At 36.3% G+C, this 15,391-nt stretch overlaps 1 protein-coding gene and 1 non-coding gene across 6 annotated transcripts in view; one reads left to right on the top strand and one right to left on the bottom strand.

The window, feature by feature from the left end:
• MLLT3 (MLLT3 super elongation complex subunit) overlaps positions 1-15,391 on the top strand; it is a 264,304-nt gene that overhangs the window by 162,466 nt on the left and 86,447 nt on the right. The gene's annotated exons all lie outside the window — the stretch shown is intronic.
• On the bottom strand, positions 3,253-3,362 carry LOC119045021 (U6 spliceosomal RNA). Its single transcript, XR_005081721.2, has one exon. It is a non-coding gene; the product is annotated as a U6 spliceosomal RNA (small nuclear RNA).

Raw genomic sequence — 15,391 nt, 5'->3', positions numbered from 1 at the left:
ACATATTGCAAGTATTCAATACTTTTATCACATTTCATTCTGCACTGTATTATGTTGCTAGATTGTGGGATGTTAAAGAGGTGATCGAGCCAACTTTGGAAATGGACCACTATTTATAATATTTTATGGGGAAATTTATCTTCATGAAGAAATGGGCTTTTGTAATACAACTCATTTTATTTAAAAAAATTAAAAGTATTGGCATCACATTGGTTAATAAGATTATGTAGTTTTTAAGTGTACAATTCTATGATTCACCAAACCATATATTGCATTGTGTGCTCACCATCCAATGTCAGATTTTCTGTCACCATGTATTTGACCCCCTTTACTATATCCCTACACCCTGAACATGCCTGACCTTGTCTGACCTCAGAAGCTAAGCAAAGTTGGCCTTGGTTGGTACTTGGGTGGAATACAACTCATTTTAAAGTTAAGGATTTACTATATATTTATTAAGGAGATGTTGCTTCTTTTTTTTAATCCTCACTTGGGGATGTTTGTTTCTTTTTTTAAATTGATTTGAGAGAGAGACACAGAGACAGAGACAGACAGAGAGAGAATGAACCATCAATGTGTGAGAAACATCGATCAGTGGCCCGTCACCTGCACCCAGACCGAGGGAGAAGCCAGCCTCTTGGTGTATGGGATGGTACTGCGACCAACTGAGAAACCCAGCCAGGCCTATGCTGCTGCTTTTTTTAATTATAAAAAGCAACTCTATTTTATTCTTTTTATAGTTACCAAGAGCACAGTGTCAATGCTATTTATCTTTGGCTATGCCCTTAAAAATGAACTGGTCCATTTTAAATCTTAGTTCTCATGATTTTTCTTTTCAGGAGGGTGGCATTTTACACTTCTGATTATTATTCCTCTCGGGTATGCAGTTAGGTAGGTAATTGGAGCATGTGAATTATGGAACTTGAGTACATTAGGCTTCTGATAAGGGTGGTAGGAAAAAGTAAATAGGACACAAGAACTTTTTAAAACAGCCACTTAGTCCCGGAGTACGCAAGGATTGCTTGTGAGCTGGAGAAGAGGTTACAGGTCATTGATAATGCAGCGGAGTGTGGCTCTGCCTCCTGATAAGGGCTCTAGTAGACTTCTGTCTCTTTCCAGACTTAGTCTTTATCTTAGAATTATCTCCTTGATTTCCAGCTTTTCTTTTTGTGTTTCTTTAAGTGCTATTTGAACCCTGCAGATTTTTTTCCTATTAGGCTTAGAGTATGTCTTGACAACTCTACATAATAAACTGTAATGTGGAATATTCAAGCACACCAGTTATTGAACATCAATTTTTAAGGGATGACTTCTAGTGAATTTTGTAGTAAAATTAAAATTTAAAAATTAATTCAAATTAAAGTAATCCTATGGATTCTTTTCATTTTATGTGGGAAGATTAGTCTTTTATGGAAATGTGTCTATAGACTACTAAATACTTTTTAAAAATCTTACCTAGATTTTTGGCTACCTCATATTATTTTATCTGACATTTAAATAATTATTACTGTCTCATTATTAATGGAGCCTATCATTGTGTCACTGACTTATGAACCATTTTGATTTTATTAGAAAATTTTTCAGCTTTATCGAAATATAATTGACGTATAACATTGCGTAAGTTTAAGGCATACAATGTGTCGATCTGATAAACATATATTACAAAACAGTTACCACCATAACACTACCTAATACCTCCATCATGTCGTAATTACCCTTTCTAGTTTGTGGTGAGAATATTTAAGATATACTTTCTTAGCAGAATGAAGTATGTCATTCAGTAATATAAACTGCCATCACCATGAAGGACATTAGATCCCCAGAACTTAATCATCTCAAACTGGACATTTGTACTCTTTGACCAACACCCCTCCTTTCCTCTAGTCCTTGGTAACTACCATTCTAGTTTCTGTTTCTATGAGGTTGGCCTTTTTAGATTCCAATATAAGTGATATCGTATAGTATTTGACTTCTCTGTTTGCCTTTCATTTAGCATAATACCCTCAAAGCTGCTCCATGTTGTCAAAAACAACAGGGATATCCTTCTTTCTCTGGCTGAATAATACTTTATTTCTGCGTGTGCACACACACACAGCCCACGGCTTTATCTTTTCATCTGTTGATGGACACTTAGGTTGTTTCCATGTCTTGGATGTTATAATACTGCAGTGAACACCAGAGACACATATTTTTTTGGTGTCCTGTTTTTATTTCCTTTGGATACATACCTGGAACTGGATTGCTGGATCATGTGATAGTTCTATTTTTAATTTTTACAGGAACTTCCATATTGTTTTCCATAGTAGCTGTACCAATATGCAACCTCACCCACAGTACAGAAGTGTTCCCTTTTCTCCACTTCCTCAGGAACACTTCCTATCTCTTGTCTTTTGGTAATAGCCATTCTAGCAGGTGTGAGGTGATATTTTATCAATTTGACTTGCCTTTCTGTGATTAGTGACACTGAACATCTTTTGTTGTACTTTTAGACTTCTGCATGTCTTTCTTTAAAAAAAAGTCCATTCAGTTCCTCTGTCCATTTTTAAATAAGATTAGGGTTTGTTGTTGCTATTGTTTTGCTATCGAGTTGTAGGAATTTTTATATATTTTGGATATTAACCCCTTATCAGATATGATTGGCAAATATTTTCTACCATGTCATAATTTGCCTTTTCATTTCATTGATGATTTTCTTTGCTGTGCAGAGCCTTTTTAGTTTGATGTAGTTCTACTTGTTTATTTTTGCTTTTTTCTACCTTTTATTTTTGGTGTCTATTAGAAATATTGTTCATGGCTCTGTCTTTTCAGACAAACCTTATTTTTCCACTGGGTTTTGGCATGAGAAATGCATTGGTGCTGTGTTTCTTGCACCTAATGTTGCATCTATGACATAGCGATGTATATATTCTATCTTTACAGGAAAAATTAATCCTCTCTTCATATGTACTGTGTGAAGTTCCTGTGTACAGCTTGAGGCATAAGTAGAGTAAATTTACTGTTTTGGCTTTGTTTTTTCTCTTGTACTTCTTTAAACCAAAAGTACATAGCACTATTAAAAGTTGAACTTGGCTTTTCAAGAGATCAGAAAGGTTGTTTTTAGAGCTGGAATCATCCTAGAAAAATGCTTTCCGCTCTTAGGGAAAAAAAATGATTCAAAAAATGTTTTGCCAGAAGAATCTTGAAAAGCTGCGGATGTTTTTTCTACTTCAAAGTCTATAAACCTATAGCTAAATGACAACCTTTTTTGCTCAATAACATTCCCTTCTTTTCAGTGGATTTTTGCATGTCATCCTTGCACAGGGGCCATGCTAATCTTATCTGTATCGTTCCAATTTTAGTATATGTGCTGCCGAAGCGAGCATTCAGTGGATTTTTTAAAAAATGCAACGTTTTTCTAAATAGTCTCGGAGCAATTTTGGTGTACTTCCTCCTTGGAACATACACATCCAGGGTTCTTCTGCTGTACAGCTCCCTGTATTAGAGGTACCCTTGCTTTAAAAGGAAAACTTTTGTGGGAAGGGCGTATTTGGATTTAAGCACAGTTTTCTGAGAATATTGAAATACAGAATGATTTTGTTTAGATAACCTTGAAGGTAGTTTCCTCTAAATGAGAGACCTTATTGGAGTTACCAGGGAATTTGTGGATTTGGTTTAGGCTCTAGCTCCTGTCAAGCCTTAAGTAAGAAAAAGACAGAAGGTGTGGGGGTCAGGACATGGAAAAGAACAACCGGCGACCTTTTGGGAGGAAATCGCGTTTGTTTTGAGATCTTATTTTTTTGGTTGGTAGGACAGGTGGAGGATAGTGAGCAATAAACATTTGAGGGCAAGTCTTGATATAATCTATTTGTTCTTGAATTTTAAGCAGAAGGGCCAAGTGTACTCCATGAAGAAGCATCTCTCGATCGCAATGAGATATTTCTATCCGCTTTTTAAAACATGAACTGAGGATCCTTTTAGAGTGATTTTCACAAATATTCTTCAGGATATCAGGATTTTTTGTAAAGGGTTTATGATCACAATAGATTATTTTTCACCGTGGTTACTTGATCTTCTTAGTAGCTGAAATTCGGTCCTAACGAAAAACTGCAGAAGGGTTTGACATCTATCATACTTGATTGAAAGAGGATAGGTTTCTCTTTTGGGTACTGGCAAAGTAAAAATAGACAAGTGTATGTCCTATAACTGAAACTTGTCATTCTCCTGACTCACGACTCCAGGTTTCCTGTTGGGAGGGAGGGCGAAACAATTGGAAAAGTTTTGAAATCAGGCAGATTGAAGTAAAAGCTTTATTTTTTGTCATCTTCTGGCTGAATAAAATTATTACATCTTTTTGCATCTCAGTTCGTCACCTGTGAAATGGACGAGGCTGTGTTTTCCTTTTTGGGAATGTGAAACTATGGTATGTGGGACATAGGAGATATCCAGCCCCTTGGTTCCTTTTCCTTTGATTGCTGGTTTAAAAAAATCATCAGATCTTTAACCACTTTTCTATTAAAAACTTAAAGGTACAGTGGAAAGGGTTTGTTACTGTATTTAGTGTAAGCTACAGTAGATATATTCACAGGGAGACATTGTTACCACCAATTAGTGTGATCAGCACATTGATGCATTTGTGTTAGGATTAAAGATTAGCCTGTGATTTCTTTCTTCAAGGAATTTAATTATGACTATATTTTGCTTGTATGACATGAAACAGATCTGTTTGGAATATAAATTTTTTAAGATAAAACTTTTCACTACAAAAATGATTTATTCTTACCATTATTCTTAATTCTAAATTTCTAAAAGATTAAAAGGCTTCCGAAAGCCATGAGAAGATTTCCTAAGTTGTATCTCAGCAAGGTAGTCATGTCCTTGTGTTTCTATGAAAAAAAAGTACAGAGGGGCAGGCGTCTTGAGAGAACTGAGTTTATGTTATAGCTGCTCCCCCGCCCCCCTCTTTTTTTGGCCTGGAAATCAAGTAGTCTGCTTTGGTTCTATTGTTCTTTATGGAATAGAGGTAGGGTGTGGCGGCTCCCTGACTTTTTTTTGTTCTTTTTTTCCTCAATTAAACAGGGCAAAGTCTAAACATGTTTTTCAGTCTATTTCTGAATCACTGGCAAGCAGTTAATTTTAAGGACTGAAAATTAAAACTAACCAGCAGTTGTTTAAACTAGGGTTTCTATAGGCAGAAATCCAATTCTGTTCAGACACCACCTGTTTCAATAGGACGTCTCAGACACCCATTTGGCAAGATGCGCTGGAGGAGAAGTGGGGAACATGCTTTCAGTCTGTGCTAAGCCTGCAGCATAATGCGGTCCTGTTTTTCAGAGTGACAGTTGCCTTTATATATGGTATGTTTTTGCAAGGAATAAATTGGAATCTTTCTGAAACTCTGCTTATTGTAAAGTGGAATTCGAGTCCACAGTGGAGCCCCAACAAGGGGTTTTGGTTATTGAAGAGCCAAAGGCATCTTACGATAGGGAGCTTTCACTAATGCTATCTGAACATGGCATTTTATCACAGGGTTCTGGAATTAATCTTGTGTCAGGTAGTTTACTATTTCCTTTTAAAGGGAAGTGTAGAACCCTTCTAATTTATAAACAGTACAGATCACATTTTCTCCCATGAAAATTTTAATTTTTTAAAAATAAATACACATAATACAAAATAACATACGGTGAGTTGAATCTTCCTTCAGGCCACCAGGGAAGCTGTATTGAATAACCTTTTACATAGTTCTTTGGTCCCATGGATGAATGTATCTAGGGGGTAAATTCCTAGGAGTAAAATTGTGACTCCAAGGCAAGTGGAATTTAAATTTTGATAGACATTTACAAATTGCCTGCCAGAGAAGTTACACTACTTTATGCTTGCATCAGCGGTGTAAGAGAATATCTACTTCTCCCCACAGTACTTTGCGAAAAAATTTTCCCCAATCTGATGAGTGAAAATGATACTCCATTTTTAATTCACATTTCTCTTATGAGCTATGATGAACATCTTTTCATGTGTCATTTTCATTTCCTTTCAAAGACCACATTTTAATGTATGGTAAATGGGAAATATTCGCAGTGTTTTAGTTAAACTTAAATTTATGGGTACTCTTCCCACATACTTACATTTGGAAAGGTTACAAAAAGATACGGAAGCCTCTTTAACCAAGGTCTGTGTGCTCAGGCTTTCTGCAACATGTAACAAATTATGTTCTTAGGAACTGATTTGTCAAGACTTTGGCTTCCAAAAATATAAGTGGCTTTTGTGGCAAACTCATCTCAGCAGTGCCCAGAGATGGCTGGCTGGCTTCTTATTTTAAAGATGACTCAAAAAAAAATAATACATAAAAGATTATTTTAGTGGTTGTTACTAAACAGCTTCGTTGAACTTTTGGATATTGGTTTCGCGACAAGCATGCTTTTTTGTTATATTTCAGATATCTATCATCCTGTTATCCTCTGCCCTCCCCCAAATAAAAGGACGCTGCTGTTTTTCACCAGTGCTGATAAAGGTGGTTTATTTGAATAAATGTAGGATTGAGCAGGCAGCCTCATTTATTTGGTGGTTTCTCACCAAATAAAAGAGTTGAGGTTAATTTTCTGTCATATTTGGTGTTCTCCTCTTTCTATATCTTTCGTTCTTTCCTCTTTACCCTACTCCCAAAATTAAATCATGAAAGTAGAAGATACATATAAATGATAAATAGGGTGTCGGAGTTGTAAGCCTTCACTCCAAATGTAACATTGATCTCACAAATTTGTAAGGTAGTAGAAAGTTATTTAAGTCACTCAGCATATTTTTAATCATTTTGTGTTTTGATGTCTTCTGAACGTCAATCATAGAAATTGATGGCAGGATAGTTTCTGACTTTAGAAAACCTGCACCCAAATCTACCTGTGATATAAAATAGTCTTCCTGCCTCCTCAGTTAACCTATTTACCTTTTCAGTAAGAAGGGGAAAAATAGGGGCACACTCTTCACTCAGTCCAAAGCTCAGACGCTCTTACTGCACACACTGAGCAAAGGCTAAGTGAAAAAGATACGGAACAGGTTAATGTTCCTAGAATGTGTGCTGGGAAGAGTTCTGCTGTGCATTTCAGCTGTCAGTATTAGATGGTGTGCCCTGTTTCTTGTGGCACATCTCTCAAGAAGAGCAGGTTAGCTGCTGATATGTAGGGGCTTAACTTAGTCTTGGAAGAAAATGCTGTGTTATCTGAAATAAAACCACCACTTAACTCTGTTCCCTAGCTCCTGCCCCCAAAGTACAAAAACCTGAGAAAGTAAGAAATGTTTAGCAAAGAAAACAAATAAAAGGATGTGAATCTTGGAGAATTTCAAATAAAAAATGAATAATTCTTTCTCTTTTTTAAATACAAAAATGTTGCCACTGAAAGCTGTTGGTTAGGTTTCTTTCTCCCTCGTGGGCTCAGGTAGTTCGTTATGCACTTGTCTGAAAGGTGCCTACCAGGTTTATCTAATCTGTCTGAGTCCGTTCCCTGACTCCTGGGATGGTAAAGGAGCTGCATGTGAGAGCACTGTCCTGACTGTCCCCATTGGATATTTTGGGGGGAAATTAATCTATAACATTAAGAAAAAAAAACTTGGGGGACAGTGGGTAGAGAAGGCGGAGAGAAGCTATGGTTAACATTTTATTTTCTGAGTTTTTCTTGTTCTACGAATTCTAAGAAAATCTGACAGTGACCAGGCTCTGAAGGTAGCAAGTTAAAAATTAATGCCTGAGACTCTTGGAATAGATACCTGTGTTCAATTTTTGAGGAGTGAGGATAAATGGTAGGTGGTTTAATATAATGATCCCCGCAAGGGACACAGTCCTAGTGATTCAAATGCAGTAAATGTTTGATGTGAAATCTGAAGGCACAAATTCAATTCTTGGATCTGCTGCTAATTTACCTCAGGCTGCAGGTTGGTGTAAATCTAGAATAGGAATAATATGCCCTTCCTCTCACTTGAAATTATTAAATAAAATGTTGGTACATGGCTAAGCAGTTGACAAATACTTATTTTACTTATTGAAATGACCTCTTTTTATTTCCTACACTTTTTTATATGCTTTGGTTTAAATCATGATTTTTGTTACCTAGAAAGATGAAAATGAAAGAGATCTATTCCACATCGTTGATATAATAATGGTGCTCTACTAGAAGGAACGTATTTTAGTTTTAAGAAGGAATTAATTTTATTTGCTTAATTTGGAAATAAATATGTGCTAACTTTAGAAGTATGTAGACTTTCTAAGTAAGCAAAAAGAAGAAAATAAATTGTCATAATTTCTGCAGTGACTATAACTCTTGTAGTTTACATTGTATTTTTTATACAAGTAGGATCTCATGAAATGTTTTTTATATGATATATTAAACATAAATTGCATACGTTTTTAACTGTTACTTTATTTTTGTCCTTCAAAAACATGTCCTCTCACTTCAGAAAATCAATGTGAAAATTTTGGTGGTTAGGAAGTTACTAATAATGTGTCTTTGTTTTTTATTTGTATTCTTTTTTTAAAATAATTTGTTTTTGTTTTTATTGTTTTTGCCTTATGGTCCTCAGTTTCTCAAAATTAAAGTTACTAGCTTAAGGCCTAAAGAATGTAAGTGACATTAGGAAGAAGAGGATTTGAGATTGTTGCTTAGTGTTTTTGAAAATGCAGAGGTGTGATGATCTGGTTTTCTGTGTGTGTGTGTGTGTGTGTGTGTGTGTGTGAGATTGTATGGGCCATATCATATTTTTCTTTGGAAGAACATATTTTAATATAGATTATTGTAGGTATTGATTTTGTAACTTGTTTTTGTAGATTTTGTAAATGACATTCTCACCTTTCCTCCCCCTGTAGGGTAGACTGGGCTCCTGTAGGTAGTGCAAAATGGTTAAATAAAGCTTCATTAGTGGGAACATTGAGTAAACTAAGGATGCCCTATCCATAACCATAGTCCCTTCAACCATAATTAGAGTGAAAATGGAGGTATAATAAAAATCTTGTCAATTTCATGAATTTCCATCTTAACAGCAACTCCTGCTGACTCAGGGGTGGATTTGGGTGACTTATATTGACAAAAGTCTATGTGGATGCTGTCTGTGGCGTCTTTGGGCAAGTTAGAAATAAGTACCTCCATTTCTTCTCACCCCGTAAAGCCCCAGCCCAAGAAACACAGCGTGGCTAGTGTGGCAGAGCTGCATTTCAGCTCGTCCTCCTCCAATTGACCAAGCGTCCTCATGCAGGGGACAGTCTGGACAACCATATACAGTAGCGTCACTGTTAATAGGTTTAGACAAAGAGGAGTGTTTAATGTCTGGGGTAGTCTCAACAGGGGTGACCTGGGGAAATAATAAATAAAAAATGTACTGAAAGTTTGTTCTCAGAGCATGCCAGTTTGGAATAGCCATGTCCTTTCAAAGATTCAGCCTGGCCTCTTATGCCACTCTGCTTTGAGCTTTGAGCTTATGACACTATTATCTAATATCCATATATACTTATGTATTTTTACATAGAGATTTAAATGAAGTGGGGTTTTCTTTTCTGATAATTTTGAGCGCTAAATGCTTTGGTGAAGAGAGCATCAGTGAACTCCAGATCAGGGATATTCTAAATCTTAATAGCAGTCACCATTAGTGAGAATGCCGTCCACGATGCTCCAGTTTTAATATGCACTTCGTCTACCTTGACTCTTCACGTAGGTCCCAGAGTCAGGACTGGAACTTGTTCTTGTTGAGTCTTATTTCTTTAATGTCCCTTCTGTACTTTTTCTTCCCAGATTTGTTTCATCTCTTTTTTAAAAATAATCTTTTAAAATTATAGTTTACATTCAGTATTGTCTCAGTTTCAGGTGTACAACGTAGTGATTAGACAATAATTTTTTTCTTTTTCTCTTTTTTTGACCATCACTCTCCTCTCCCATGCTCAGGTTTGTTGAACTTTGTTCCCCTTTTCATCCACTCCCTGGGGTCATCTTAGCTGAATCCCATTCTTTTTTTATTCTCCTGAAGAGATTTTTGTGTTTTATGTACATACTCCCAACTTTGGCTTTAGTTCTTTTTTTCTTTTAGATTCAAAAATTCTTACAGTTAAATCTTTATTCTGGTTGACCTTTGTTTCAAAAAACTGCACTGAAGTTCAGGATGCATACATACATGCCTCTGCACTGCAGAGCAATGCAGAGAGACTCTCGTGGGCACTAAGGCGACACTGCACTTGATTAATCAGCCTCGGAGGTAAATTATCAAACCTCAATAAATTGTTGAGATATGTAGAAGCTTTCTCACTTCTTGATTTTCTGAATACCTATCCTGATTTCTTTTGGTGAAGAGAACATACATAGCACAGCAGTTAAATGGACAGACTCAGTTATGAAACAAACCCTTTTTCTTTCAGGTGCTGGCTTTAGCACCTAATAACTGTATAATTTTGGACAAATGACTCATCTCTTATTCATTGTTTCCTCATTTATAAAATGAAGAAAACATACATATACATACAGCTTTATAATTGAAGCCATTCTTTGGTATAAGAAATACATCAAGCACCCCATTCTGCAGGTGAGTAAAACTAAGGCATGAAATACTGAAATGATTAGTTAAGCATAGTGTAACTGAGTCAGGTTTTTATTTCAGTGTTCTTGCATATTTTTTTATAATAACATAGTAACATAGAGTAATGTTAGTTTTCAGAGACAAGGAATTAGAAATAAAAAAAGTCCCCAGGGACACTTCTCTTTGCTGGCTTAAGACCAACCACTGGAATAATCTTGCGTGTCTCCTTCCTGCAGACAGCTGGATAAATTGCAGAGTGGAGCAGCTTGCTTCTTGTTGGCAGCCGCCTTTATCCTTTTGTTTCTTGCTTCGTAGACGGAAGGTCTCTGTATTTCTCTTGCTTCTGAAAATCCAGTTTGTGTGGAAAAAATGGTAATTAGGAATCCACTCCCTCACTCTCCAAACTTTCTTAAGCCAGCATCAACCTATCTGTGGAGATTGGTTATGTTTTCATTTTCTGTAAATTAGAGGTAAGCATAATTTTCATAGTCATTTTTTTCATCAGAATAGCAAGGGTATATACAAGACGTTAGAAGTGGTTTTTCTTGGCACTCACAGCATGTGAAAAAGACTATAATAAAGTCAACAAATAACTTTGTAATCTACCAGGTTTTGAAAGTAGAGATGCAAATAAGTTATGGAGTAGTGGTGGTTCTTTGAGTACTCAGATATTGAAATGTTTTCTCCCGAGGGTTGGAAATTTGGATGGTAATACACTTTATGAGAATCAGCTTACTGAGGCTGGCTTGCTACCTCTTCTTTGGAAAAGCTGCTTTTATATCTATCTGTCTACCTCCGTTCTCCTATCCATTCCCCTTCCCTCTGCTCCGTTCTCCTCTCCTCCTCTCCCCTCCCCTCCATTTCCTTCTCCTCTTCTCCCTCTCCCCCAAATCAGGTTACATGACTTAAAAATGGTTCAGAGTACTGGACTTTAGGACAGGTAAGGCAGGCTCAGGAAGTCCAAGATGCTTTTCAAGTCCTGTAAGACTTCTGGCAGAAGATTTTTATCCTTTTGTTTTTTGCTTCATAGATTGAAATTCTCTGAACAAAACTGATTTTTTCTGATTCTGAAAATCAAGTTTAAGAAGACCTTCCTACATCTTGTACTATCCCTATTCCTCAGGTACCAACTCTGTTCCTCCCACCACCTGCCTAGGACGCTCTAAGTGTTTAATAAAACAGAAATAAAAATTTCCTTCTGGGAGGCTTTTCTTTTGTTGGTTTAGCTTAATGCTTACCTCATTCTGAGGAAATATAAGTACTTTTACAATATCTGAGTACACTGCTGTGGGCCACACTTAAAACCAGATGCTGGGTATACCCTGAATGAATACCATGAATGAAAATTGATTTTTTTCTTTTTACCAAACTCTGCCCTGGGTCAATTTCAAGAGCTAATACAATACATTTGTACATTGTCATCTTCTGGGGGGTCTAAAATAACCCAGGTCAGTTTCCTAAAAAGAAGAAAAGAAAGAAGACAAAGCAAAGAGAGGTTTCTAGCTGCCAGCTTAGGCTGCCCTGATGTGCTTGTGGGAGAAAAAGCTGCAGCACTTGAATGCATCCCCTTCTGTTAGTGGATGGCAGAAACTTCACTACAGGAACCTGCCCCCATCTCACCCCAGCTGGGTTCTGAGTTCTTCTGAAGCCCAAGGATGGCAAAACGTTGTTTTCTCTTTTGGAAGGCTGGTTGTTTGTATAAATCCGTTAGGTGGTCAAAATGAATGTATATAAACTTGCTTCTACAGCAACTGCTATCAAGTGGGGCAGATTTTCCCAAATAAGTCATAGATAGGTTGTTTGCAACTACATCTTTGAATTTATATTACAGGTTTATAGTCTATTTTTTTTTCAATAGAAACAATTGATTTTCACTGAGGGGAGATGAACTAGGACTTTAGATTATGTGTGTTTTGTGTTTGTGGCAGTATAAAACTGCAGCCTTGTTCGGCATTTTTGAAAGCAAACCATTAGAAAGTGTTGATTTAGCTAACGAATCTAAATTTGTGTTAGAGAGCCTTGTCTGCTTTTGGAATGGTATTTAGTCTGCTCCTAGAAAAATATGGTGCAATTTAGGTTTATTCAGTGTGAGATGGGTCCTTGGAGAGAGAACCATGTAGAGTGAATTAAACACACTGTATATTCTTCTTGGACACACCCTGATTTTGATGCCCTTCCCAGGTTCCTTAGTCCATTAAGCATAGATTGAGTCACAGGGCTTTTAAAAATACTATGATTTACTTTATAATTAAAAAATTTTTTTGAAATGACCTCAAACATATAGGGGAGTTGCAAGTATAGTACCAAGAGTTTTTCTTTCCTTAACCATTTGAGAGTCACTTGCCAACATGATACTCCTTCATCCCTGAATACCTTAGTGTTTATTTCCTACAAACAAGGATATTTCCTTATAACTGATACAGCTGTCAAAGTCAGGAATTAGCACTGGTACATTACCAACAGCCCAGCTTCTCAGATCCCACTCAAATTCTGAACATTGTTTTATTGACATCCTTTATTTGTGTACCAAAAGGACCAGCCTATGTAGCATTTGGTTGTCATGTCTCTTTAGTCTCCTCCAGCTGAGAAATTGTTCTTTGAAAAGACTTTCATGGACTTGAAATTTTCGATGATTTCAAGCCAATTATTTAGCAGATGGCCCTCACTTTGGGTTTGTGTGATACTTCTTCAGGACTAGATTGAGATTATGCATCTCTGGCAGGAATGTTACGGAAGGGATGTGGGCTGCCCTCTTTGTACCCAGGCTGGTGGTCACACCATACCATTACTACTGGGGTATTGCTCTGATCACTTGATTCAGATGGTGTCTGCTGGGCTTCTCCACTGTAAATTACTTTTTTTCTCTGTAAATAATAAATATGTTATTAGGTGGTACTTTGAAAAAAATGTGCAAGTCTGATTCCTCCTCCAATTTAAGTTTACTCTTGTATTTATTATATTATTATACATTTATGAATGTATTATTTTCAATAGATTATAACCCATTACTCTTATTATTTAGTTTCATGCTTAAATTGCCCTGATTTGACCAGTGGGAACACCTCCAGTCTGGTTTCTGTGTGCATTAACATGCTCTGATCAGTTTTTGCATACTTCCTCCTGACTTTTGACTACAAGAACATGTTTCAGACTCACACTATATTTCCTTGCCCCAACCCTCGATGCAGCCATTTCTTCAAAGAGCAGCAGGTATCTAGTGGCTTCGGGCCACTGCACGGATGCTGTTCCTCATGTCACCACCCTCTCCGCCCCTCCCCTGTTGTCGCCTACTTTGCTGGGCCCCACCTAATAGCTTTTAGACTGAGTTGAGGAAGAGAAAGGGCACATTTTGTTTTCATTTAATCACTCATGTTAGCTTTGTGTAGATGAGAACTGTAATGTATTTGATCTGGCATCCCCTAATGCCTACTATATAATAAATGCTTGGTAAAGGTATAAATTCATTCAAAGACAGATGCTTAGAATACACCTTTTAGGAGTTGGTCATTATTCTAAGAGTTGGTATGCATTTGTCAGAGTCTTGATAAGGGAAATTGCTCTTTGTGAAGGATGGAAATAATTTTGTATAGCAGTTATTTCTCCAAGTGGTTTTCTTTACATTAATATGTATTCACTGAAAAGAAGTTCTGACTTTGCACTTTTAAAACTTTAGTTCTTATTAGAATGCACAGACTGAATGTGTCACAGATTTATTTTTAATCTTGGTAATTTATTTTCTTGTATTACTACAGCTCTGCTTTTCTCCCACCCTGCAGACGCATGGTGCCTTCCTCATAGCTAATTGCTTTTTTAAAGCAAAAAAAAAAGAAAAAAGAAAATTCTGGTAATATAGAAATGTTCTGTTAGTTAACTCCACCCTGTAGTTTGTTAGTTTCTACACCTTTGACAAGAAAAACTCCCAGAGAAAAAAATAAATTTTGTCATTATACTTTTGGAAAAAAGTGATAGAATATAGAAACAATAAGAATAGATCATAAGCTCCTTTCTGTTAATAGTCAATTATCTATGTTATTTAATTTGCAAAACACAGCATATAATCAGACTTTCTTTTTTAATTGTAAAATTATTCAAGCACATACTCACTCAACACATATTTGATTGCCTGCCCATTCTTTGCGAAGTACCTGTCTCAGAATTCTTAATGGATTAAATGAGAGGACGTGTATACTTTGTTAATGGCATCTAATAAATGTGTCCACTGAATCAAAATGTGCAGTTCTCTTACTGGGCTATAAGGTTCTGACATCAGAAATTTTGAATTGTTCCTAAAAATGTCATTATGTTGTTACTGATAGATATGAGAATTATATGTTTTATATGTGTATTATAATACAAATACCATAAACCTACCCATCAATTTAAAAATGGGAATTCTCGATCTGAGCCCCATTGCACAGATTCTTATTCAGGAGGTCTGGGGTAGAGTTTAACAATCTGAATTTCTGTAAACATTTGAGTAATACTGATGTTATTGGTCCCCTCACCACATTTAGAGAAATATAGCTTTAGGATACATACTTACAAATGAAATTCCTGAATCATAAGGCATTCACATATTTAGCTTTTTATTATTTTATATATTGGCTGTAACAATTAGAGTCCTAAATCAGCAATGTGCAGAGAGATCCCATTGCTCTTTCTAGTCAGACTTGTTCATCTGTGCCATTTAGTAGGCAGAAAATTGTTTCTTGTCATTATGTTATTTTGCATTTCACTGATTATAAGTAATGAGGCTGAGCACACACTTCAGTGGCCATTCAGGTTTTTTTCTTCATGAAATGTTTGCTCATGCATTCTGCTTATTTTTCTGTTTATTTGTTGGGGGCCTTTTTATATTCTGGAGATATGC

Source organism: Artibeus jamaicensis, unplaced genomic scaffold, assembly GCF_021234435.1.
Source record: "Artibeus jamaicensis isolate MK-2021 breed Jamaican fruit bat unplaced genomic scaffold, CSHL_Jam_final scaffold_1964, whole genome shotgun sequence".
In the NCBI taxonomy this organism is placed as follows: domain Eukaryota; kingdom Metazoa; phylum Chordata; class Mammalia; order Chiroptera; family Phyllostomidae; genus Artibeus; species Artibeus jamaicensis.
This window is presented reverse-complemented; position numbering and strand designations above follow the sequence as displayed.